The sequence below is a fragment of the Rhipicephalus sanguineus genome, chromosome 2, assembly GCF_013339695.2.
Source record: "Rhipicephalus sanguineus isolate Rsan-2018 chromosome 2, BIME_Rsan_1.4, whole genome shotgun sequence".
NCBI lineage: Eukaryota > Metazoa > Arthropoda > Arachnida > Ixodida > Ixodidae > Rhipicephalus > Rhipicephalus sanguineus.
This window is the reverse complement of record NC_051177.1, coordinates 64167571-64192929: the sequence shown is the minus strand read 5'-3', so window position 1 is coordinate 64192929 and position 25359 is coordinate 64167571.

Sequence of the window (25359 nt, the reverse complement as noted above, 5' to 3'; positions counted from 1 at the left end):
CCTCGATAGTGCTTAAAAATCTCAGTTCACTTTCAAAGGCAAGCTGAAAGAGAAACGTGGAATTAAACTTCATGAACACAGAATACAGCGCACAATCAGCAAAACTTCGTGGCTCTTTGTTGATTTAATTATAGCGCCACTGGGGGTCAGCAAGAACAGTACAGAGGGGTTTTGAAGTCGTAAAGTCAAGTAAAGTGCGTACACCGGCAATCTGTTTGAGCACGAATGAAAAAAAGAGTGAGTGCTCCAGATTACACTGGGCGCCAATAAAACCTTCTGAAATATGACAATCTGAAGAAATAAAGAGGGACATAAGAAGGTACAGGGCTGTCTTACCAGTTCTTCGTTTAGGAGATAAGCCGGTAATACTGCCACTGGTGACGTGGTCCTCAGGATAAAGGATGCTTTTAAAAGTGCCTTCACGCGGGGTGCATCTATTCCGCTTTCAGAATGTCCTTCTTCATGTATTGTCTGCACAGATTAACAAATATAAATTTCACAGCGATAAATATAATTGCGGAAGTAAGACGAGTGCCTCTTTCTGAACCCCATACACTCCAATAGATCTTGTGAGCTTTTCAATCAAAAGTTGTTCCCTTGACAAACGAACTGCGTTGGCAGAACCGTTAGTCCTTCTCGAGACTAAATGCAGAAAGGTTAACCGTGTGTTTGACCCCGTATGACGCAACTGTAAGCCTCAAAGAAGGAACATTTTGGTGCAACCATTCATCGATAGAGAGGAACAGCTGCAGGAAAAAAAAAAAGATTTGTGCCCGCGGTGAGAATCGAACCGCTGTCTTGTCGGTTGGCAGCCGGGTGAGCTAAGCACTCTTCCGCAATTATAGTGTTTTGTGGAAGTAGAACTCAACTCGACTGTGAACACATGCACTCACCATGGTATCGCAGACATATTCATCCATTAGAAAGAAAACCGTTAACCGTATACTGACCACATTTCACTGCGAATTTCAGAAACGGCATTCAAAATATCTATTAGTTACACCACTGAGTACCATACGAAGCACTTCATTTTTGTACTCGCGACAATTTTGGGCTTTTACAGTAAACGGTGCAAGCTCGAATTGACTGTTTTGACACGTATGCTCTACCTGAGGCGCATACAAAAAGAGCTTTTCTGTAATTCCGTATAATTTTGCTATAAGATCACAACATGACTGCAACAGAGCTCCATTCTTGCTGCCGCGACAGCTAGCATTACCGACCGCCGAGGCACTGGCTCCACGTAGTGGACCTTAAAGTAAACTGTTTATGCTACCTTACGGTAACGCAAATATTAGGGAGTTTTCGAATAGGGGCCCCAAAGAAATAGCGTCGAGGCCGCTGCGCATGCGCCAGACCGAAACAGCTTCGGGTTTTGCGTTGGGGACGCTATTTCGCGAATTTAGCGGGATCCCCAAAGCCTGCCCCAAAAGCTTTGCGTCAAACAAACATGACGGCACTCACTTCGAAGCGACGGCTCTCAGTCAAGACCACAGTGACCTAGAATAGGGGGAGTGCCCAAATCGCCGCAGACCCTATTCGAAAACTCTATAACTCCTGCTTGACCCAAAGCGAGCCCACGCAAGAGGCTTTGGGGCCCCGAACGTTTGGGGCCACTATTCGAATACTCCCTATTAATTGCACACAAGTGCGACTTCACCCAGTAGCCTGAAATTCCTGAAGGTGACGCAATCGTATCTTACTATAAAAGGCGAGGTTGCGGCTTGAATAGTTCGCCTGTAACCAGAGCGGTCTCTTGGTAATAGCGGCTTCAAATAATACTTATGGACCCATGCGTTGCGCACTCACATAAAAAAAGTGAACTTCAGGCTTGATGTGCAGCAAAAACACACAATTTTACTGTGGCCTTAACGCGCTTGTTTTGCAGGATATAGCACAATTTTAACCAGGGTGTCGGAACGAAATGTTTTTCGTTTCGGTTTTAGTTTCGTTCCAGCGCAAAAAGTTCCGTTCCGTTTCTGTTCCGGAACGAAAAAAAAAAAAACGTTCCGTAACGGTTCGTAACGTTTTTTTTTCCTTTGTATGAAAAAAAAAACATTGAAGGTAAGGCAATCCTAAAAAAGCATTGGATTTGGGATGTACTTACTTGCCCTCCTCTTAAGAAAGTGAGACAAGGGTAAAACACGTTCTTCAGAGCAGCGGAAGTAACAGTACCACGTATTCCTACCAACTAGCACAAACCAGTATTCATTTCAAAGTCATAGTATTTATTTTCTCACAAGACAAATACGAATTTTTTTAGTGGGCTCAAAGCTTTGTGTGAAGGGAGTGAGCACGATCTCAGAAGCAGCACGTCATTGAGTGTACTCTGTGATGTGCGAGACCGCTGTTCTGATAAAAAGATCGCCAGGTCTGCGTGGAACACGCGGAACTGTCACAGCAAAAGCTAGAAGAGTGGACTTTGTAGAGCCCGTTGTTGTCTCTTGGGGCAACAAATACAAGTACACATGCAAGCTACCCACTACGTCATAAATCATCGCAATTTTTCTGAAGTAGCGAAGTTCCCACTATGCCATTTTTCGTCATTCTTCGGAGATTCGCGGTACCCGCTACACATCTGTAAGGCATTATCTGCACTTTGTGCTGTGGCTGATGATGATGAAGAATTATGGCTGAGCACTTCGCAGTGGGCGGGAAGGAGTGTTGCGGAATGGGCGCCTCCATTCCATTCCAATTCTATTCCGGGGAATCAGAACTTGCCGCATTTCCATTCCTTTCAATTCCTCGGAATGAAAAAACTTAGCCCATTCGCACTCTGGGAATGGCCTGGCAGTTCGATTCCATTCCTGTAATTCCTCAACGTAGGAAAGGCATCTTGATAGTTTTATCGAGTTATGAATGAACGCCCTATAAAGCTGATGTCATCAGATGCATTAAGAACTGCAAAAGTACGCAAACACGTTACCAAGGTCGAGGGATAGTAGCTTGGTGACATATCTGGTGCAGTACAACCACCCTACTAATTCCCATAGGGGAGTTCTCCCGTTACCTATAGTATTCGCATGGTCAACATGTTTGAACGAATGGTGGTGTTTTCAATATTGTTTATGCTTAAATATGTTAATGCTAAAATGAAGACATAGCGTATTTTTATGCTGACAAAAGTGCCTTTGCATCGAATACGGAACACTGGGCCGCACTGCTCGTCAGCACTCACGCTTGTCAAGCGCGCCTCGCAAGCATGGATGGGGTGAGGGGCGCTTTCTGTGTTCGCCTGTGCGCAGGTATGCAATGTCTTCCTTGTCGCAAAGGGTATTTACGTGTGTCAGGTACTAACCTGCTCGCGAGATAAAGATGAGGGTGTGCATAGAGTAGTCAGCACTTTCGTGTGGGGGTATCAATGGGAACTAACGCGCAGGGGTAATTTGTTTTTCCCTTCGGTACCTGCTTGGATAATGCATTTGTTTGTACACTAACTTATGCCTCGGTTTGTAGTAGGCGCGTTGCTTATAAATGTACCGTGCTTGTAATCAGCCAAGCCATTTTAAAAAAACTGCTTTATTGTTAACTTGCGAGGCACTGACTTACTAACGTTTGAAGTTTGAAAAACAGCACGTAGACAAAAACGCGCTCTATTTTCGGAAAAAGATGTAATTCCATTCCCATTCCATTCGGTGCAAAAGGCGCTTAATTTCATTCCCATTCCATTCCTTCCAGCGTGTCCCCATTTCATTCCGGGGTGGCGAAAATGTGGAATGATTCCGGAGTCATTCCAATTCAGGAGTCGCAACTCCGCCACACTGGTGGGAAGCATTAAACCACACACTCCCTGCGCTATTAGAATTTTGTGATGACTGGTTGTTATTTTACTCTTCTGCCACGCTATATTACATATGTTAACGCGATTCCTTGCCCGACATGACGCCTATGTAGAGTATTTTCGCGATGGAGTTACAAGCAGCAGCGTGGCACTGTGGTGGAAGACCCGAATGCCACGCAGAGGGCGCGTATTAAAATCCCATCCGATCCTAGAATTTTGTTTCTCATTTCATTTTTTCTTATATCACGCGATAGCGATCACGTGCACCGGCGGCGGCGGACAACTATGGCGCCAAAATCGGCTGTTGTGATCTCATAACAGCTTTCGCTGAAACAAACTTAAGCGTCGACAAATCCCTCTCCACTTTGGCCTGCTTGACAGGCGCGCAAAAGTCCACTTGCGTTAATATAAACATCTCTGGTTGTCACTGTTTTTGTTTTTCGCACAATTTCAACATATCTTTGCCCTGGAATTCCTGTCTCACGTACGCGCTAATACTACACCCTGAGATAGGCTCACATTGCATGAGCTCAGTTCTGAATTACGAAATTTTCTCGTGAACCGAAAAACGATTGAAAAAATTTCGGTTTCGCTCCGGAACGAAATAATAGATAAAGTTTCGGTTACGTTTTCGTTCCGGTCAATAATATCGTTTTTTTTTTTCGTTTTTCGTTTTCGGTTTTCGTTCCGTTCCGACACTCTGATTTTAACGCTTCGTAATGTACGCATTGACTACATGAATTTACGGCATACAATATATTTTTCGTCATTTTCGAGGCGCTCTGCGGAGGACGGAGGAAGCAGGCGCCGTTTATTCACCGCGCGAGGCGCCAGGCGGCCCCTTTACCGGCGTTCCGCCTCCTGGCCCGAAAATGGCCACCGCCGCGAACCGCGACGCGGCCACGAAATTTGGCGCCGACAAGCCAAAGCTAACGAGCGCTAGACGCGGGGACCGGTGGGTACCCGACGGCGAAGGAGAAACGGCTCACAGCCACGGCACCGAGAGCAACAATCCTTCCTTCTTTCTTGTCATCCTTCCCGGTCGATCGCACGACCCGAGTGAAACAGAAACTCTCTGACTGAATGCGACATCACTTTCTTTACTACAAATACTTTCATGAGCAATTACTCAAGGTAACCACGTCACGTCGCTACGAATCCGGCATCTAAAGTTAATGTTGGCTCTGATGTAAGTGTTCGAGCCAAAATTACGCCGCTATGACACGAAATGGAGATGTTGAAAACAGGGGCGTAGCCAGAAATTTTTTTCGGGGGGGGGGGGGGTTCATTCATACTTTATGTATGTTCGTGCGTGCGTTTGTATGTGTGCGGGCCTATATACGCAAGCAAAATTGAAAAATTTCGGGGGGGGGGGGTTGAACCCCCCCAACCCCCCCCTTGGCTAAGCCCCTGGTTGAAAATGAAAGTATGTGAATTACATAGCCATAAATTTTCGCGTTTCTGTCCGTCATACTATACACAGAGAACTTGGCCTGATACTAATGTCAAGTTCAGAGGTCAATCGGAAGAAACGTCACTGTTGGGAAAATAGTTGTAAAATATATAATGAGCAAACACATTTCGAAATATTTGCTTACCCAGGTATTCCAAGCGGCCGTGAATGGCAGGCGAGTGCCCGCAGTATGCACACCATCAGGCCGGAATAGCAGAGTTCGCAGTGAGTGGCGCCGTGTCGCGCGAGCACTCCGGGCAGTCGCATTCGGTGTTCTTGCATCTACCGCGCGGCACACCACGCAGGTCAATCCATGTCAAGTTATTCGTGACTTCACCACTTTTCAACACCACAATGCGAACCCTCCGCACAGTACACGCTCGAAGGGCAGGCAGAGACGATGCACAAAGAGCTTGCTAAGTCAATGACTCCAAAGACTCTAACCCCGTTTTCCCGCCAAAAGTATATATCGAAGCAAGCGCCACCTTTCAAGGCATTCGCGTGAAAAACAAAAATTAATGAAAGGAGGCGCAAATCGCAGCAGCAACTCAGAGGCGAGTAACGGCGACGTCGCACGGCTGTCTTGGCGATTGTATCAGGATATATATACGCGTGATGAGGAGAAGCGTGATTGGCGTCGCAAACTTTTCCCCAGCGTGAGTTTTCCGGTTCTCACGCGTAGAATCCCGTATCACGCGTAAAATACAGCGAATGTGCGTGTCCTCGACCGGCGTCATGCTTGGGTGGAGGAAAACAACGCGTATTTTGAGTCACGTGGTACATAAAACGAATTTTAGGAGGCCGAGGGGCGAGTTTCACGCTTACTACGCGTGAAAATATTTAGAGTGTACTGCCAACACTCCTGTTAGACACGACATCGTATATAAATGGCTGAGTTACTCAATTATTTCACCCCATTCCTCAAAGGCGATGCGCATGTTTGTGTTGCTTGATAACGGGCCCAAAGCAAACACAACGTCCTTCGCAAAACAAGATGAGATTATTACGTTGAAGTTTCTCATAAGATTTACCGACTTGGCATATACAGATGACTTGCTGATTGTACAGAGGTGCTCTTTCTCCGCTCTCTGATTGGGGGTTCATATGAAGCAAATATATGTTTATTTATTCGGTCCTTTTTTGTTAGTTGTTTTGTCGCGATGTTGCCTACTTATCCTTCATGCGTCCGACAAGTCTGAGATTATACTTGCTGCATCAGGGAAAAGTCCTTCCTGTAGCACACTTTATTCAACGACTGCAAGATTGTTCTTGCAAGTGCTGCAATAGCAAAAAAAAAAAAATAAACCGGACGGTTAATGCCGTAGAAACCAGATTCAGCGTTGTATGCACCAGGGAATTGGCGTTTCCGAGAGATGGTCGCACACTTCAGGGAGAACCTTGAGTTGAAACTTTGAACAACTTATTAACGTGTTTACCCATGCACCCTCTGTGACTGCAGCCTATATTTGCGCAACGAAAAAAAAAGCAACCTCAAAATGTGTTGTCACTCTGTTGGCTCGCGGGAGAGCAGGAACTGACGCGACTTGGGCTAGTACGTGGCAGGGGCCGCATCGGCAATTTCCAACGACCCGTGCAACCTTGCACAAACGCTGGTGCTGCGTTTTCCTCACTTGTTAAGGCTGGTCAAAGTACATGTGGACCCAGTCCCTCTAAGACACGTGGAGAAAAAGAAAAGAAACAGTGACAGGGAACTGCAACGTAAATGAAATGAGCTCGAACGATGTCCTTCATGGGGCAGGCGCTGTTTGTTCGCAATCGATGCGACAACATGAATTCCCTCCGTCCTCTTCGGCCCTTACTAGAGTTGAAAAATGCTGATGATTGGGCGAGTTCGTTTGCCATATTTGAACTGATATAGCGCATCACGAAAAAATATACGGCCGAGCCGTTCAAACGAAATCCCTCTGTCGTTTCGCTTGGCCGGCTCGGCCGTTTCTTCACTGCGTGATGCGCTACACTCGTTCAAGTACCTTACTGGAGCCCATGCACGGTGATTTGATTGCTTATTTGTCTGGCTGTTTGCAACGCTCCCCCGTACGCTGCTAGGATGTCTATGACACTCAATGTTGCTGCATACGCAAAAAAAAAACACCAGGGTTTCCAACGCTGAAGAAAATGCGGAGCTGGACAGCCTTCTTTGTTTCTCTTCGGTTTTCTCTTCATTTCCTCCTCTCTTTCTTTCTTATTCTATATTTTTGTTTTTCCGTCTATTTTTCTCTCTTTATTTGTATTTATTTCTTCACCTCTCTTTATCTATTTCTTTCTCTTCCTTGTTCTTTCTATTTTTCTTCCTATGTTTTCCCTTTCTGTCTCTCTGTTTGTATTTTTCGCTTGCTTCCTCTTATTTTTCTCTTTTTATAAAAGGTTTTGCCTGCGTTACGCCAAGCGACGACAGCATACGGCAGCCTGGACCCCTAGAGTGCTCCGCACTTATAATTATCAAGGCGCTTGTAGAACAAGAGGAAGAAGTCTCCTTGGCGCGAGCGCGATCTTAATATAATAGAGATGGCTATGCTATTCGTGGTTTTGCCTGCGTTACGGCAAGCATCGACAGCATACGACAGGCCGGGCCTCTAAAGTGCTCCGCACAAGAGGATGTAATATATATCAAAACGTTTATCGAGGAACGAAAAAGAGAAGAAAAATCACAGCATATCCACGGGGTGAATGATGATGAGTGGGGCGAAGCTCCAGAGGGAATCATCGGTACACCGTGAAACTCTTCCGTGAAATTCGCCCAGTACATCATATAAAGAGTGTGAAACACCGTGTATATATTAAACATCAAACTTTTATTGTACTGCTGGTTTACGTGGCCCCTTCATTATCAGCGCTTTGTGATCGGTGAAATGCAGGGAAAGTGTCCGCTCCCGAGCGAAAGAGAACGCGCGCCAAGAGCGAGCGCCTTGTCTGCCTACATCCGGCGACTCCGAGCGAAAGAGAACGCGCGCCAAGAGCGAGCGCCTTGTCTGCCTCTATCCGGCGACTCCGTGCGAAAGAGAAAGCGCGCCAAGAGCGAGCGCCTTTAACGATCGCAGGCATCCAATGACATGCGCCATTCGCATTATGCAAGCGGCGTCTCTCATCTTTAAACAACAGCTCTACGAAATACATGAAATGCCATCTAGTGAGCAGTTCATTAAACTAGCGCTCTAAGAAATACATGAAACACCATCTAGTGAGCAATTCATTAAACTAGAGCTGGCTATATACATACTACTACAGAGGAGGAAATTATTGACAGCCTAAGGAGCTTCGCCCCTAAAAGAAAGGATGGCACAGAAATTGAAGCATCTAGCCAACCTGTCTCATGTCTCTCACAAATTACAGGCATAATCATTGCGGAACGAAATAAAATTACGAGATAAAAACCTCTTTCTCTTTCCAGTGGCTGCCTTAGTGAGGCGCTTATTTTGCTGTCGCCTTGCACCAGCTATTCATTCTCCCATTGGATTACACATTGGCTGCGAAACTGATTGCTATGATGCGGAAGTCCTGGCTGACTTATTGCTCCATCCATAGAGACTCCCATGTCACGGAAAGAATGCATGGTTAGCTATTTCTTTATTTTTGCCCCTCTCGGCGCCATTCGAGCAACGAGTTGCGATGCGCCGTTTGATGTGTCTTTATGCGTACGTCTTTCTCAGGCATGCGCAGACAGGAAGCATAGGACCTTTGCACTTCCGGCGTCCCGTGAAGTTTCGTCAGTAGGAAATGAACTGCAGCTTTCTTGTTTATCTCTAACCGTCTCTAGATGGTTGCGAGGCAGTGATTGTCTTTTTGACGAATTCATCTTTTTTAGCGTGGCACTCGAAATTTCGTGTAATACTATTCCCACTTTGCGGCTATTAATATGAAATATACCTTTTTGTATAGTACATGCACGTTTGTATTTATTTCATTATTCTCACAAACACCGCTCCAAACACTGCTTCTCCGAACACTCACAGCGTTTACCATAAGTTGTACACCTGCTTCGTATGAAGCTGGAATTTCCCAACTCAATTCAATATTGTGATTTCTTTACACTGCCATAACGCGGTCGCATATCCAGATTAACCACGAGAGAGAGAAAGAGAACTGTGTGGTGGGTGGGCATTGCTCGCTCGGCAATTTTTCAGAGAGGTCCGATTAGGTCTGCACTCACCCACCCCAAAGCAGCTCCTATAACTTTTCTTGCGGTACACCTATAGGCAGCTACACTGATTAACAAAAGCGCGCTGATTTTACGAGGTTATCTTGGAATTTTCCGAAATCTCTCAGTTCATTATTTCACTGTGGCCCAGTAATTAGTAAACAGTTCTACGGAGACTTACCAGAGATTGCGCACTGTTGGCAGCATACGCAGATAGGGCCGGTCACTCTCGGGGGCTTTACGCTACACCGGCCAGGACGGTTCTTCCGTCGTGTGCCGTGTTTGGGGTCATCATTTCGGAGGAGAGCAGAAAAAATCATGGAACAAACAGGCATAGCGGATATTGTAGCTGACATCAAGTGAAAGAAATGGAAGTGGGCTAGCCACCTAATGCGCAGGGCGAACAACAGGTGGACAGTAAGAGCAACAGAATTCTTACGAAGGGATGTAAAACGCGGTCGAGGATGCCAAAGAGTTAGATGGAGTGACGAAACAAGGATATTTGAGGGGTTAAAAAGGAATCACCTCACACAGGATCGGGTCAACTGCAGATCGTTGGGAAAAGCATTTGTCCTGCAGTGGACCTAAAAAGGCTGAAAAATGATGATGTTGATGATGAAACCGAGAGAAGTAGGGAACAGCCACCAAGTGGCTGAGGAAGCGAGACATCCAGGACGGTGAAACGTTGGAAAGTGCGGCCTAACTATGCAAGGTCAAGAAGCGCGTCTCATGTCACTCGCACGCGTTTCCCGCTGTCGACACCTCCCGCAGGTTGGGTAAAGCGGCGTATTTTAGAGGATTCCATTAAGTTGGTCATTCTAAACTTCTAGCGTTCGCTTGAAACCTGACTTTCTGGAAACATTGATGTTCCAGAGGTGTGTGAAAGGTAATTTTTGGTTAATACTGTGAATAAATATATAAAAAATCACCAAGGTTACTATAACTTCAATTTACTCCGCAGCAGGCGACTTGTGCGAAAGGTCTGAGAGATAGATACAAGTTGTTCGCCCTTATGTTGGACAACACCGTGCTCAAAAACGGCGTCAGATGTTTGTTTCAGATTCGGAGGAAAGCTCCGAGATCATTATAAGTTTTATGCTTGGCATACACAGAATGCCACAAATTAAAGTGTATTTAACATATGATTACAGACGGAAAAATAAGGAGTAGATGAAAAGGCAGGCAACTTGGCCACCTTGGGCACCGGCTAGCCATCTGGCACTGTTGCTAGGTACAACGCGAATAAAAGTTCATAGAGGGAGGGACTCCGTAAAAAAAAAGGGGGTGCTTTCGTGACGTTTCAAGGAGGCGACAACAAATAATTACTGCATTGACTTTTTTCCTCGGTGCATCCCTCCTGGCAATTCAAACGTGTTCTACTTCCCAGTACCTGATATGTATTCCTTCAATCGCTCACGCCTGGCACTTCATTTGCTCTCTCTACATCGCAGTTACCTCTTGCTCTTTCCATATAAGAATACGCCTTAGTTTTCTATGGACAGTCTGTAGAGCTCAATATCAAGAAGTACGAAAATAGATATTACACTTAGCACAGTTTCGCACTACTTCAAGAATACTGGCACAGCCGTGCAGAATCGCCCTTTCATAAAAAAACGCCACGCCTGCGCTGAAACCGCAGCACAGTCACAGCGAAAGCTGGAAGAGCGGCGTTTCTAGAGCCCGTTCTAAGCTCTCTTGGGGCTACAATACAAGTACACTAGAAAGGTACCCACTACGCCATAAATAACAAATTTTTGTGAAGTTGGGAAGCACCTACTAAGACATTATTCGTCATTCTGCGGAGAAGCGACGCACTAGCTACACGTCTGTAAGGCATTATGTGCACTTTGTTGACGCGACGACTGATGACGATGAAGAATTATGACCCAGCCCTTTGTAGTGGGTTGGAAGCTTTAAACGCTCCACCAGTTATGTAATTTGCATTGGGTGACGCCCGGTCGCTATTTCCCTCTCCCGTCATGCTGTCTAACATACGTTGACGTGGGAGAGAGACGGGGGGGGGGGGCGAAGAACTTACTGAGACCCCGAGGAAATGGATCATGCGCTTATTGGCTTCCTTGGCAACCAATACAAGTGCACTTGCGAGGAACCCACTTTGCTATAAATCATTGAAATTTTACTGGGACCCCGAGGAAATGGATCATGCGCTTATGGGCTTCCTTGCCAACCATTACAAGTGCACTTGCGAGGAACCCACTACGCTATAAATCATTGTAATTTTTGAGAAGTAGGGCAGCAGGCACTGTGCCATTTTCGTCATTCTAGGGAGAGCCGTGGTACCTGCTAAACGCATGTAAGGCATTATGCGCACTTTGTTGATGCTGTGCCTGATGACGATGAAGAATTATGGCAGAGCCCTTTGTAATGGGTTGGAAGCATTCAACAAGCTACTCGTTGCGCAATTCGCATTGTGTGACGCCTGGTTATAGAATTCGCGTTGTGCGACGCTTGGTGCTTATTTTACTCTTCTACCACGCTATATTGCATATGCTAATGTGGTTCCTTCCCGACATGAAGCCTGTATAGGACCTTTTTGCAAAGCAGTTTCAAGCACCGGCATGGCTCAGAGGTTGAATACTGGGCTCCCACGCAGAGGGCCCAGGTTCGAACCTCGTTCCATCCTGGAATTTTTTTTCTTATTTAGTTTTTTTTTTCTTATTTCGAGCGATACTGGTTACGGACACCGGCGGCGGCGGCGGCGGCGGCGGCGGCGGACAACTACGGCGCCAAAAACGGCCGCTGAAATGATCTCATAACAGCTTTCGCTGTAAAAGCGATAGTAACTTGCACTGTTTGGACGAGTGTTTACACCGCGAGAAGTGCATTGCACAACGCACTTTACGTCTAACGCTGGGCCTGAAAGTTTTACAGCGAAAGCTGTTATGAGATCATTTCACCGGCCGTTTTTGGCGCCGTAGTTGTCCGCCGCCGCCGCCGCCGCCGCCGCCGGTGTCCGTAACCAGTATCGCTCGAAATAAGAAAAAAAAGATCGCAGCATTCCACGGAGGTGAATGATGATGAGTGGGCGAAGCTGCGGAGGTTCATCGGTAAACCGTGAATCTCTCCGTGAATTCTGCCAGTACATCATCACCGACGTGAGATAGGGCGCGTTTATACTAAAGGTTCGATGAGTTATGACGACTTGCAGCTCACTTAAATTTTACATGTACGCTGTGAATTTTCATTGTTTAGAAAACCATTGCTTTAGAAAACATCTGGCGTCTTTTGTTAAGCAGCTGGCGTCTTTTCCTCTTGCTTTAGAAACATCTGGCGTTCTTCCGTTTTGCTTTTACAAAACATCTGGCGTCTTTCGTTGGTTTATTTCATCAATCAACAGCGTTTTGAACAAAATTGTTATTGATTAATCACGCACAGGAGAAATCTCACCAGGCACTACCTTGGAGGTAAACAATGGCTCCTAGTGGGAATGAGAGACAGAAGAAGTCGGCTTTTAGCTACCGCTGCGAATTTTTTATTGTTCAACAACGCACAGGAAAAATCTCCCACCGGCACCACCTTGGAGGTCAAACCGTAAGAATGGTTACGGACTACGTCTACGACTACGAGGGACGAACGGGTGCCGCCTTAAGGAGCTTCGCCCCTAAAACGAAATAAGAAAAAAATTCCAGGATGGAACGAGGTTCGAACCTAGGCCCTCTGCGTGGGAGCCCAGTATTCAACCTCTCAGCCATGCCGGTGCTTGAAACTGCTTTGCAAAAAGGTCCTATACAGGCTTCATGTCGGGAAGGAACCACATTAGCATATGCAATATAGCGTGGTAGAAGAGTAAAATAAGCACCAAGCGTCGCACAACGCGAATTCTGTAACCAGGCGTCACACAATGCGAATTGCGCAACGAGTAGCTTGTTGAATGCTTCCAACCCATTACAAAGGGATCTGCCATAATTCTTTATCGTCATCAGGCACAGCATCAACAAAGTGCGCATAATGCCTTACACGCGTTTAGCAGGTACCACGGCTCACCGTAGAATGGCGAAAAATGGCACAGTGCCTGTTGCCCTACTTCTCAAAAATTACAATGATTTATAGCGTAGTGGGTTCCTCGCAAGTGCACTTGTATTGGTTGTCATGGACGCCCATAAGCGCATGATCCATTTCCTCGGGGTCTCAGTAAAATTACAATGATTTATAGCGTAGTGGGTTCCTCGCAAGTGCACTTGTATTGGTTGCCAAGGAAGCCCATTAGCGCATGGTCCATTTCCTCGGGCGCTCAGTAAAGTTCTTCGCCTCCCGCCCCCACCCCCTCTCTCTCCCGCGTCAACCTATGTTAGAACAGCATGACGGGAGAGGGAAAGTAGCGACCGGGCGTCACCCAATGCAAATTACATACCTTGTGGGCCGTTTAAAGTTTCCAACCCATTACGTAGGGCTGAGTCATAATTCTTCATCGTCATCAGTAGCCGCGTCTACAAAGTGCACATAATGCCTTACAGACGTGTAACTGGTGCCTCGCTTCTCCGCAGAATGACGAATAATAGCTTAGTAGGTGCTTCCCAACTTCACAAAAATTGTGATTTATGGCGTAGTGGGTACTATTGCATCCTGCCGCTGAGGTGCGGGAGTTGGCCTTGATTGACGCGGAAGTGCGATGAAGAACGTAGATTTATTTACAATATGAGCATTAATAAAATAGGATGAGAAGACTGCAGATAAACATGGTTTCGGCCGGCAGCATCTCGTACGCTGCGGACCACGGCCAGGAGAACACGACCCGGCTTTCGATGGTTGTGCTTCTTATAAAGCTTTCCCATACGTCAATTCCAGCCAATCAAGAACTGGGGCGCGATGATGTCAGGTTCGTCCAATTGGCAGTCTCAAACAGGTGGCGTCACTTTCGGCCAATGGGAGACCCAGAGCCGTGTTGCCGGGGGACTGCACTCCTTGCGGGTAAGAGCGCGCGCCTAGAGATGCAATGCATCCGTGCATCATGTTGCATCACGGCGAGGCCATCGTCCCAGGGTCGATGTACGTGGAACACGAACCACCTCGGCTCTGGCGCGAAGGCGTCGCTCTGGGGATGACTCACTCTCCCATGCCTCTGTGGGAATGCCGCACTTATCCGCTGAAAAGCTGGATGCTGCAATGGTGCGCAGTTCGTATCTAACAGTACCTTTCTAGTGTACTTGTATTGTAGCCCCAAGAGAGCTTACAACGGGCTCTAGAAACGCCACTCGTCCAGCTTTCGCTGTGACTGTGCTGCGGTTTCAGCGCAGGCCTGGGGTTTTTTTCTCCCACAAGTCCTGAATCGAACACGACGTCTTTTCATAGAGGCATCACATTTCGAAACCTGCTGCAACGAGCTGAAAGCGTGCAGCTATATAAAGCGACAATGCGCGTAAAAAGCGCCATACACAGGAAACGCCATTGAAACAGTAAGTGAACACTTCTGGGCTGAAGAACTCACTTTCCGATGGGAAGAGACGCTTGAGCTCTTCTGGGTTTTTTAAAAGCTCCGGGAAACAAGAGAATGTGCCATGACTGGCGCGTGTCAATTCTGTCGCAAAGCTTTCTCCCGCTGAGTGCCTCTACCCGTCAACCGTGTCACGAAGACAAGGATCACTTATGGAACTGTCGTTCGAAAGTAACAAACAAACCAGAAAAAAAAGAAGTTCGCGTGTCCCTTATATTTCAGATTTCAAAAGAAAAAAAAAATGCCTTCTCGATCAAGAGCTACGCCGCAGCCAAGTAAGCGAGAAAGAACGAGATCTCCTTGGTGATTTTGAATGTTCGTAATTTTTATTCACAAAGTTTGTAGTCGGGCATTAAAAATTCCATCTCCCTGCATTGAACAAAACATTTGTCCATCCTGTCTGTCGACATCACGCAGCACAAAACAAAGACCTCCGAGAGTGGATGTCGTTTGTGGCACCATGAAACAAGAACTGTTTGTCATGCCAGAAAACGTGCGTGGTGACTTACTGTTACATTTTTGAGAGAACACGGATTACATTTAACATTTTTCGGGAAATCCAAAGAGTAGTGGAAAGCCTACGATGCGCCCTAATGTCTTTAAATATTAAAATGGACTTTAGAATATCGCAAACATCCCAGAAGCATTTTCTCGAGCGCATTACATATCTCTCTGGCGCTTTATTATTTATTCAGTGCTTTGAAACTCCTTATTTGGCTTTTTTATTCTTGCTTGCACAACCGTCTTTAGGCCGTCTGTCTGACAACCTCCTTAATTGGTGCCGATGAAATCGGCACACGCTACTAGCTTACGATGTTCATCTTTCCGCAGAGGAATCACCTGCACTATCGGCAGGATTACACGCTCTAATTTCTATTTCTTTCAAGTTGGAGCAATATTCATTGTTGGCATACTACTGCTTAAGCGAAAGATCTTACATAGATTTTAGAAAACATTGCGAATATTTGGAGCGTGCCTTAGACATTTTTTATTCAAAATGAAGAAGCTAGTTGGAGCCTTTCCTTGCAGATGTCGGACGTATGCACTTGGAGGCGTTTTTTCTTTCTTTTTTTTTAGGAACGGGAACAAGACAGAACATGTCGAGACTACGAATCTCTAAATTTTGGCCTCCTTTTCCTAATCAACAATAAACCTACTTAACAAGGAAGCACCAAGCAAAAAGATCGCTTAACACAGTTCTGTAGTCATTTTTAACTCAAAAAATGTGATAAAGCGTAGCCTTGTGAAATAAACGAAGGCGCAAATGTCACACGACGTGGTTCTTCTTTGTAGCCGTCAGAAGGCGCTACTCAATTTATACGTATTGAGAGAGTGTTTCATATTCTCATGCAGCGCTTAGTGAGTATTGGTACGAAAGCACCAGATCAGTTCCCCGGGTGACACATTAAATAAAAAATTTATTGCTGGGATCCCGCATGACTGGCGTTTTCTTCAGCACTTTATCAGTTTGCCTACATTGCTTTGCCTACATTGGCAGTGAGTCGCTTCGTACGCTGTTAAGATAGCGTTTTGTCAATATGAAACCAAGAAAAATGAAAGAGGCATTCTTTTCTGCGGCTCTTTTGGAGCTGCGGAACCCCTTTGTTTTATTCTTACTGCGACATGAGCGTTTAACGCCGGTACTGTTGCAACGATGAAATTTTCCAAATTCTAGCAGTGTGAAGGTTCACCCTACCCCTCCCTGACCCTTTTTTTCTGTTTTGTCTGAACCAGCACGCGAGCTCCACGGTTTGATATTTCTTGTAAAGCACTCTAAATCACTACAGAGGTGGACACATACCCATTCGAAAATCAGCGAATGCAAAAATTAAGAGCAGTTAATTAAGAGCAGACAATTTGCACAATCTCACGAGGCTACTTCTGATAGGCGTTAAAACAGATCTTGTTATAGCATTTGTCGTTGTGAAGTGTGGCCGCTGATGCCTCTGCGAAAAACCAACTTGCCTGATTAACCGCGTTTCATATTGACGATAACCAGCACTCGCTCAAAGACCTCCAAGTATCTGTCTACTTTCTAACGAAGCTCACTCCGCTTACTGGCTGGCATTAACGAAGTGTTTTTATTAGTTTATCGTTGAATCTTTGTCAATTCAATCGAATACGCAAACCTTTTCTTTCGCAACTGGCCCTTGCTATTGGTCGGTTGTCTTCGCTAATAACATGTCGCTTGTCATAATCGGCTGGAATCCTTGCTCGAGCAGCATCCCCAAATAAAGATATCAAGCTCGGGCATCGCACGCTTTTTGCCGATATTGCTATTTAAATAGCTCTAAGTATATGTATACTTGGTTAACTGAAAAAAGACGCATTTCTTAAAGAGTCAGCTGTAAGCAGCTCGATAGAATTCTCGAATATTGACAGCTGCGAAAGTTACACTTGCGAATATCTAGCGACATCTTTCCTATTGTGGTATGTTTGTCACCGTCTGAGATTCTCCTCTCACGCTCCGTGGTCTCCTTAGTCTCTGTTCCACTGAGCTGCATCGTTTGAACCACTTCTTGATTAACCAAGAACTGAATGCATATGGCGCATTCATTCGTAACTCGAGCTTCACAACATCGAACCTTCTCGAGAAATGAACATTTTCTCAGTGCCCAACATTTCTTATTTATTCGCCTTTCTCGCTCTTCAAGCGAAACAAGTGAGTACATATAAAAATTAAGGTATATAAAGCTGCGCTACAGCGCGTAGTTTGTTATTTCTTCTGCAAAGCTTCTCCTTCAACTACTCCCCTCGTTTTGTGCGTATCTGCATTCTACGCGCAACGCCAATTCGTCGATGCCAGAGTCAGCCTCTCTTGAGTCTCTTTTGTTCCTCTCCACGAATGCAACGCCCGTCTTCAATTTCTCGAGCCTTGCCGATTCTCCTACCGACGCTCTGTCTATGCCGTTTCGCAGTTTCGAGCAGTTCGAAGAAAGGTAGATTTCCATTCGCAAAGCAATTTGTTCTAAGGCAGGGCACACCGTTTTATTCAAAGTCATTTTTTCGCCTTCTTGTATTGTAGTATATGACTCACAGAAACTCTATAAAGGCACTCAGTTATGCTTTCTTTTTTTCAGAATGCCGCTTTAGTTATTTGTCGAGCATCTATACTCCGATGGCAGTTTCTAGGAGCGCACTCGAGTGGATCAACTGCCTGTGAAGCCTAGGCCCCGCGCTATTGGATTCCACTTTACTACCAATATTCCTACCGCGTTTCAATGTATGTCCTAAGCCAAACGAATTGTGCCTTATTCGTTTCCTGTTCTATAGAGGGCGCCTCTCAGTGATGTTTGAACGCCGTGCGCACTTATGCAGCTGTGTGGCGCAGTCGTCTCAAAAATAGAGAACGGAACGGTACGCGATCTGTTGGCGTCATTCGCTGCCATTGTGGGATGTAGACACTTTGCTTCTGCACAGAACTTAGTCGTATAGAAGCTATTTCAGCTCGCGAAGATCATCGTTCTTAGAAGCCACTGACGAGGTTGACCTCACGTTGCGATAATCAAGTATATCTCAATATTATCCATGTTTACCTCATCAACTTTTTACTTTTTCCAAATATGCGCGTCCACCAGAAGCGCAAGCGCGACTTAACTATCAGTGAATAATTTGAATAGTAAGATTAGATATTTTTCATCACGTCATTTAAATTATTCCGTTTTGACTTAGGGGACAGCATATCTTCATAACTACACTTTATCGTTCACCGTCGTTTTAAGCAAGGATCCGCGTGCATGTAGCGTCAACGATTTTTTGGCAAAGGTCAGACTCGCTTAAGACTTCTTCAGCAATTTGACAAGTATCGAACGCATACATCCATGATTTCGCTCAAGAAAAACTCGCCGCAAGTGACCATGGAGAGCCAGGAATTAGTGCCCTAGCTTCAGTAGAAGCTTGTAATATCACCTTACTTAGAATACGTTGTATGAATAATAAATTTATATATATCTGCTGAAGGATGAGTGATGGTTCCTGCTCTGCTATATGTGTTTGGTATTGATCTTGGTATTAACATTAACAAATATATTTGAAGGCTCACGGATAATTGTGAGAAAAAAAAAACACTACCCCCAAAGTTCACTATACGTGCACAGGGCGCGACTAGGGAAGGTAAGAATGCGCGCTTGTTGTAGTTGAAGATATCCTGATAATTTTGTACTCATGGTTTTCATAAACACAGTTCTCTCGGTTACACTTGTGACATCGGCTGTGTAACATCCAAACTGTCCTTGTATAAATGGTTCAGTGGTGCTTTTGCTCAAATTAAGTTTACACGAAACGTTATTGTGTACTCATGATACAAAGCCTCTTCACTGTTCATAATAAATAATAATTAAATTCGGAAACACACCATGACTTTACGGTGTTTTATGTTTAAAAAACGGAGAAACACGAAAAAAAGAGCTTAATCTTAAATTAACGATTTCTTTGTGAAGAACTCGCAGTTTTTATAAGTTTTACTACTAATACTACTGGCACTTCTGCTGCTTGCCGAATAGGTCCCACTGCCACCGGGCTAACCCACTAAACATATAGAGGGGCTAAACATATACAAGCCGACGAATGCAAGCACAGTGTACGCATACGTTGAACGAACAGAAATGAACAGGTGTCTTACACAGGCTGGCCGACGTTCCGATAGGGCATTCTATAGTTCTCAAAAACGCCATGCCATCCTTCGAAGGTCGCGGGTTCGGATCCCACCGATTGAAAGGGTGATTTTCCGTCCACTTGAATTCCTTTCAATTTAAGCGAGAATCATTACATTACAGTTAAGAAGAAACAAATAGTGTCCCTTATGTTTTCCTTGGCTTTTCTGTCGGTTTCATTAGCTGTGTACAATACAGAAAACGAGCCCCTCGGACAATTTCCCTTCTTTCGTATTTTCATAGCGAGGGTTTCGTCCCGGCCGACTTGACGCCTTAAGTAGCATGCGAGGGTTTATTGATCAGCCGCCACCTCGTGCGCGATCACGTGCCCGTGACGCCATCTGGCAGAAAAGAGTACGCCTCATCTCGGTGGCGAACTGAAAACTACCACATTTGAAATGGCTAGAAACAGCGAAATGGGATGAACAACGCTCATGAAATTGAAGTGGGGGTTAAACTCACTTAAATCAAACAGTCCCAATAGCGGGCGGCTCTCTGGTAGCAAAAAAAAAAATTCGCCGCGTATCTGCGTGTTTCGCCTGCAAAAGTGGTCGAAAGACGATAGAGATGCGCTGCGTTACGCTGCGTTAGAGTTACTGTATATGCTACCTTTAGGTAGCAGAGTTGCGCATAGGTCTGGCTAGCAACCACAGCTATGCGGCGAAGCCGTTTTTCGTCCTTGCAGGCGACATGCCTACCGTGTCGCTGATCGACAAGTTTGGCGTGTCGAAGGCCTCTGATTAACTTAACTGTCGATGTCTGGTGTCAATCCAATTCGCTGCAGCGGCGGCGTAGAGAACACAAAAATTGGCCCAAGCGTCAGCTTCTCCGCAATGCATGGTTCCTAGCGGCGTTTGGAAGACAGATGCGCAACTCTGCTACCTAAAGGTAGCATATACAGTAATTCTACGCTGCGTGAGATATGGGCGCCATCTGGCAATACGTCAGGAAACGAGCTTGTGCAGAGGGCAAGGAGGAGGAAAGTTCTTTCCTTCCTCCGTGGCAGAGGGCTTTCGTTGGCGCGTCGAATTTTCAGCGCAGCCGCATTTTCAGCGCATCTTAAGAAACTAGGGTCTTTAGAATTACGTATCTATGTGTTTTCTATTAAAGGGACTGTCACAAAGTCGCATATGATTACCATTGCCTGCGCATAATGTCCTAACGTACGCCATGAAAAGGGTTTCTTTTTTTTTTGTCACTTACGCCCAAGGCGAACGGGCTGTAATTCTTCGCTAAGAATGGTGTGCCGTAAGCGTACGCACACCGCTTAGTGTGTGTTAGCGTGGGCCGTAAGACGAGCATCCGAGCTGCTCCTGATCATGTGTCTTTGTTTTGTCTATTTTTATTTTGTCTATTTTTTTGTATTTTGTTTTGCTGCTTGCCGTGAAGGCCACTGCCAGCAGAGCATGAGCCTTAAGACGAACATCTGAGCTACGTGACGTGATTTTGTTTTCTAGTATGGAACTGCTTGCGTTGAAGGTCCCGCCAGCAGAGCCAGAGCCTTAAGACGTGCATCGAATACGTGTCAGATCATGTGCTTTTGTTTGTGTTGTCTCGAACCACCGGACGTTGTGTCCGAGCCACGTTGCAGATCATGTGCTTTTTGTTGTGTATGTTAAAACGGCTTGCCGTAAAGTCACCGACAGCGGAATCTGAATCACGGGACGTTGTATCCGTGCTACGTCTTAGACCGGTGTGCCTACGCGACCGCGTGACTGGTGTTTTGTCTGTGAGAGACTGGTTCGCCCGTGAAGGGACACCGATAGTGAAAGTGTGAACCCATGCCGGTAGCAACCAGTGCCTACGTGACCGTTTCACGGATGCATCGACACTACACTAGAAGCTGGGACGGCGGCCGGAGAAAACGTATCAAATACGGCCCCATCCTATGATTCATCAGTCTGCTCTGCGCCGGAGAAGAGATCCACGCTGGACAACTCCGGGACAAAACGCAGCCACCCAGCACCTCCGGTCACCGTGCAGCCGCCGCTGACCCATCTCGCCAGCTTCGACGGGTCGCTCATGAACGGCGCCGGTGTTGAAGGACTCTGCTGCGCCCGGTTACGTATGTCATTCGCTTGAACTTAGTGGACTGCAGGACTCTAATTATTTGCTCGGCTCTTGCTGTTGGTAATTCATTTGATACTGCTCAGTGTCTTGACATATTTGAATTTTCATGCATGCTGCACTTATCTGTATAATTGTGGAAGTACAATTAGTTCACCCGTGTATTCTAGATAACTGTTCTGTCGATTGGGAATATCTTTTTCTTTGTTTCAACTCATTATTAAAGTTTTTTGGTTAGTTGATTGGAGAAGGCCCTTGACTCTTTCATACCGGCGATTGGCGCAAGCCATACACCAGAGGCCCAACCCCATGCCACATCTTGGGAGAAGCTTGTGCTTCGGCCCGAGTCGTGACATTATCTGGCGTCCTGCGACAGGACCTCTGGTGCAAAGCAGCCACCTTGAACGGGTCAGGAACCTTGGCCAATTATCCTTTTTGTGCACTGAGAGTTTTGTATTGTGAGCACGGCATCAAGGTGAAAAACCCTGCATGATAAGTGCATGATCGCTCATTTGCGTGCCTAAGATTTTCTTTTACTATGGAGCTGGAAAAGCTTGCATCTATCGGCACTCAGCTTGGCCTGTCAGGAGCGCAACTGAGAAAGTGGATAGAGGAGGAGCAGGCGAGACAGCGTGAGGAAAGAGGCTTGGCACGAGAGGCAGCAGAAAGAGAGCGAGAAGCAGCGGAGAGAGGGCACGCAGCAGCACTTAAAGCAAGCGAGTGTGAGGTAGAAGCATTATGTCTTAAACTGGAACTTCAAAAGCTGAGGAGAGAGAATGATGTTAGTGATGTTAGCAGCACTCAAGAGAGGGATGCCGACATCGGCTTGCGGTTTAATGCGAGCAAACTCCTCATCGCATTTGATGAAAAGAAAGATGATCTTGACGCGTACATACGCCGTTTTGAAGGTATTGCGAAGAGTCAGAGGTGGCCCGAAGACCAATGGTCAACTGTTTTGAGCACATGCCTAAGCGGGGAGGCATTAAGCGTTTTGGGAGATTATCACCGGAAGACGCGTCGAGCTACTCCAAGGTCAAGGCCGCTCTGTTGAAGCGCTTTCGATTTACCGTTGAGGGCTTCAAAGAGAAATTTAGGACTGCAAAATCAGCGGATGGCGAGACCGCTGCGCAGTTTTCGGCTAGGTTGACTCACTACTTTGACCGCTGGGTCGAAATGGCTGGGATAGCGAAGGACTACTCGTCACTCCGCGAACTTTTGATTCAGGAACAATTTCTGAGCAGTTGCCACCGCAAATCTGACACTTTATCTCAAGAGAGAAAGGCTGAGTCACTTGAAGAAATGTTAGGACTGGCTGATCGCTTCCTAGATGCACAAGGGGAGCTAACCTTGCGAAAGCAAAAAGAGATGGACGAGAAGAAGCAGGAAGCTATGAAGTAGACAGAAAAAAGGGCAGCCCAAGAGCACCGCCGAAGTGCTATCTTTGTTGTAAGTTGGGACACATGCGGCACAATGCAAGAGCAAACTTTGCAGGTAGCCAGGTCCTGTTTGCTTTAAATGTGGAAGGAAAGGGCACAAAGTAGATGCTGTCAACAGAGAGCGAAGGAAAAAGCCTCAGGCTTCATGTATATACTCACCCGGCAGGGGAGATAAGAGAGAAAGCATCTACGATGGATACGTAGAGTTGAATAATGGCGACAAAGATTCCGGTGGTGAACGCAGCTATGCTGATACGGGCCGCAATTCTTAGTCGAGGGAATGCCAGTTGCTAGCCGGCACCTCTTTCCGGGAAGTCCCGGTCTCCGTGTTACTGCGCGATACGGGAAGGCATACAGTAATAGTAAGGAGGAGCCTCGTCGAAGACGAAGATCTCACAGGGGACAGCAGTCCAGTACGTTTGGTGGACGGCACAGTGAAGATGCTACCAGAGGCTCGAATTTACGTGGAGGACCCCTCATTACTCGGGCACCATCACTGCACTTTGTATGCAGGAGCCCTTGTACGATGTAATTCTTGGGAACCTAGAAGGCGTGCGAGCTGCGGACGACCCGGCAGCCGCCGGTCGGAGGACTGATGAAACAACAGCCGACGGAAGAAAGGGCGACCGCCGCAGCCGTGACTAGAGCACAGACGAAAAGAGCAGCGAAGAAATTTGAGAGGCTGAAAACGCCTGGCGCTGGAGATGACACCGAAGCAACGAGTGCGTACGCAGAAGCACAGCGAAAGGACGAGTCGTTGCGTCACTGCTTTTCGCAGAGTGCAAAAAGCTAACGTGCAGAGATAAGAAAAGCGCCATCGAATCAGATTGAGAAGGGGCTCTTATATCGCACGTTCTCACAGCCAGATGGGAGATACGTGAAGCAGCTGGTTGTGCCGAGGGCACATCGGGAAGTGATACTGAAAACTGCCCATGATGGAGTATTGGCAGGACACTTAGGAGCACAGAAAACGAAATTCCGCATTCTGGACGAATTCTTTTGGCCAGGGCTTACTGCCGACGTCAAGAGATTCGTTAGTTCCTGCGACATTTGCCAACGAACAACACCGAAAGGCAGGGTACCCAGATGCTGTCGCACTACCAGTGTCGAGGCAGAGCGGGTCGCTCAAGCCTTGGTAAAAATGTTTTGCGAGTGGGGAATTCAAAAGTTTCGGATGTACCTCTCTGGTGCCCCATTTGTAGTCCAACCGAACCACCAACCGCTTAGCTATTTGCGTCAGGCGAAACAACTGAATAGTAGGGTGCTTCGATGGAGTTTGCTCCTGCAAGAATACGAATTCACTGTAAAGCACACCAAAGGGAGAGAAAACGTAGGAGCAGATTATCTAAGCAGATTGTAAAAGAGAGTCCCCACGGGCTGTCAACCGATGTAATCATATAAGGGAGGTGAACTGTGTGTGCTTACAAATGCGACATTTTGCGGGTTGTTGAATATTATGTAATAATATTCTAAAAGTGGGGGCAGTGTCACAAAGTCGCATATGAATTAACATTGCCTGCGGCATAATGTCCTAACGTACGCATGAAAAGGTTTTCTTTTTTTTTTTGTCACTTACGCCCAAGGCGAAAGGGCTCAATTCTTCGCTAAGAATGGTGTGCCGTAAGCGTACGCGCACCGCTTAGTGTGTGTTAGCGTGGGCCGTAAGACGAGCATCCGAGCTGCTCCTGATCATGTGTCTTTGTTTTGTCTATTTTATTTGTCTATTTATTTGTCTATTTTTGTTTGGACTGCTTGCCGTGAAGGCCACTGCCAGCAGAGCATGAGCCTTAAGACGAACATCTGAGCTACGTGACGTGATTTTGTTTTGTCTAGTATGGAACTGCTTGCCGTGAAGGTCACCGCCAGCAGAGCAGAGCCTTAAGACGTGCATCCGAATTACGTGTCAGATCATGTACTTTTGTTTGTGTTGTGTCTGAACCACGGACGTTGTGTCCGAGCCACGTTGCAGATCCATGTGCTTTTGTTTTGTCTATTGTTAAACGGCTTGCCGTAAAAGTCACCGACAGCGGAATCTGAATCACGGGACGTTGTATCCGTGCTACGTCTTAGACCGTGTGCCTACGCGACCGCGTGACTGGTGTTTTGTCTGTGAGCTACTGGTTTCGCCCGTGAGGACACCGATAGTGAATGTGAACCATGCCCGGTAGCAACCAGTGCCTACGTGACCGTTTCAAGGATGCATCGACACTACACTAGAAGCTGGGACCGGCGGCCGGAGAAACGTATCAAATACGGCCCCATCCTATGCTTCATCAGTCTGCTCTGCGCCGGAGAAGAGATCCACGCTCGGCAACTCCCGGGACACAACGCAGCCACCCATCACCCCCGGTCATTGTGCAGC